The sequence below is a fragment of the Myotis davidii genome, unplaced genomic scaffold, assembly GCF_000327345.1.
Source record: "Myotis davidii unplaced genomic scaffold, ASM32734v1 scaffold987, whole genome shotgun sequence".
In the NCBI taxonomy this organism is placed as follows: domain Eukaryota; kingdom Metazoa; phylum Chordata; class Mammalia; order Chiroptera; family Vespertilionidae; genus Myotis; species Myotis davidii.
Window position 1 is genome coordinate 222,232 of NW_006297901.1, and position 2,878 is coordinate 225,109.

The following is a 2,878-nucleotide window of genomic DNA, read 5'->3' on the forward strand; positions in this document are numbered from 1 at the left end:
AGCGGGAGATCGCGGGGAGCTGAGAGTCCCTTGCCCAGGCCTAATGCCTTAGCCAGAGGTGTTAGGCCTGGGCAGGGGAGGAGCCTGCAACCGCGGGGAGCTGCCGGTCCCCTGCCCAGGGCAGGGGCAGAGCGGGAGATCACGGGGAGCTGGTGGTTCCTGCTGCCCAGGCCTAATGCCTTGGCCAGAGGCATTAAGCCTGGGCAGGGGCAGAGCCTGTAACCGCAGGGAGCTGGGGGTCCCCTGCCCAGGCCTGATATGCCTGCCAGAGGCCTCAGGCCTGGGCAAGGGGCCGATCCCGTGATCAGCGATTGGAGGGTGATGAGGGTCAACTCCTCTGGCTGAGGCATCAGGCCTGGGCAGGAGGCGGAGCCAGCAATCGGAGGGGGCTGGGGGTCCCCTGCCCAGGCCTAATGCCTGGGCCAGAGGCATCAGGCCTGGGTGGAGGGCGGAGCAAGGGATTGGGGGGATATGATGGCCCCCTTGCCCAGGCCTGAAGCCTGGGTCAGAGGCGTCAGGCTTGGGCGGTGGTGTGGAGCAAGTGATCAGAGGGAGCTGGGGGTCCCCTGCCCAGGCCTGATATGCCTGCCAGAGGCCTCAGGCCTGGGCAAGGGGCCGATCCCGTGATCAGCGATTGGAGGGTGATGAGGGTCAACTCCTCTGGCTGAGGCATCAGGCCTGGGCAGGAGGCGGAGCCAGCAATCGGAGGGGGCTGGGGGGCCCCTGCCCAGGCCTAATGCCTGGGCCAGAGGCATCAGGCCTGGGCTGGGGGCAGAACCAGTGATGGGGGGAAATGAGGGTCCCCTGCCCAGGCCTGACGCCTCTGGCAGAGGCGTCAGGCCTGGGCAAGTGGCCAATCCTGCGATTGGAGGGTTATGCGGGCCAACGACTGAGGGCTCCCAGTATGTGAGAGGGGGCAGGCTGGGCTGAGGGACACTCCCCCCCCCCCAGTGCACAAATTTCGTGCACCGGGCCCCTAGTACAATAATAATAGAATAAATCATGAAAGTCCCCTCTTCATCCCTACCCTAATTTCTATCTCCTCATGAGAATAATTCACTATTTTAGTTTGATAAATGTTTTTGTAGCTCTTCTTCAATGTTTTTAGCTATATGCATACATGTATGTATAGATAGCAGATGTGTAATTTTTAACATAAATGATACTGAACTATAGATTTTGTTTTATGATTTGCTTTTTCAACAAAATTACATATCTTAGAGAAATATATATAGTGAAGTCTAGGGAAGAACTTGTTTATAACCTCGTACACTTCCTCTTTATATATACATATAGCTCATTCTTTATAGAAGTTTCAGAGTATTCAAAATATAATTTATTTACTCATTGCCCTATTAATAGGCATTTAGGTTTTTTCTAATTTTTTCATAATTAAAAACTATACTTCAATTAACATACATACACCTTTGTGAATCTTTATGAATATTTCTTTAGTATGGGTTCTCAGAAGTACAATTGCAAAGAGGTCAAATTTTTCTTATGATAAGTTATAATTTTATAACATACAAAAAGGCTGCAACAGTTTCCATTCACATAAACAGTATGAGAGTATCTATTTTACTGTTTCCTTATCCTCACTTGTTATAGTCAATAGTTTTAATTAATGCCAATCTGAGGGATGAAAGGTGCCACATTGTTGTTTTAATTTGCATTTTCCCAATTATTAGTGAGATTGAACATGTATTCTTTGTTTTACAAATCATTGGCTTTTCTTCTGTGAATTGCTTGTTCATATCCTCTAGCTCAGTGGTCAGCAAACTGCGGCTCGTGAGCCACATGCGGCTCTTTGGCCCCTTGAGTATGGCCACGTAGTTTCAATCGCATTGTACGTGCACGCCCGCACGTGGTATTTTGTGGAAGAGCCACACTCAAGGGGCCGCAGTTTGCTGACCACTGCTCTAGTTTCTGCCCTTAGGCTATCTTTTTCTTTTTTATTTATATGAGCTCTTTGTTTATTCAGAGTATTATGTTTTCTATATTGGTATATATGTGGCAAATATTTTCTCCTCCGGACCAATGCTTTTTATCCTTGTTTATGGTATCTTTCATCCAACAGATATTTTATCTTTATGTTGTTTTACTCTTTAATTATGTACATCTTAATCACACCTAAGTTACTTTAATATCCTTAAAACCAAGTTCTATATACATATACCTTATTTTTCCATGTATAAGATGCCCCCATGTATAAGACACCCCCCACTTTTCCAAACCAAAATTAATAAATCAATATTTTAAACATAAAACAGAACACATTTTTATTTAGTAATTGCTGCAGGTAATGTTTACATCCAGTACTATGATATTATGTAGCATATCACTTTATTCAGCGTCTGTTGCATCACTACTCTCTTCTTCATCATTATTAGTTCAAGACATATCAATTACTTCAACTTCTTTTGTATCACTGCTGTCATTCTGAGTCCCTGTCTATATATGTGAGATCATCCTCATAAACTGGTGGCATTTTCTGAGCTACCTTTGTGTTCTCATGGCCAACCCTTCTCTCCTCATGAAATTGAAGCACCGTTTTGCCTTTCCTATAAAATCAACAATGTTCATTTCGCTTGCAAACATTCTCACCTGACATTGAATAAGCTTGGTTGACACACATAAGCCACTCTGGCGCTGCTCCATTATCCAAGTCTTAAGCTGCTGCTCCAAGTTTGCCCATTTTGCTGGTTTTCCTCTTATGGCCTACTTCTTTTTTGGCATCTTAAGGAGTTGTTCTTCCTGTTTTATCCACTGTCTGATCATATACTCATTGGAGGAGGTCCAAATTGTCTCTCTGCAGCTCTATTTCCATGCACTTTTGCATAGCTGATTACATTCAGTTTGAATTTTTCAGAGTAAGACA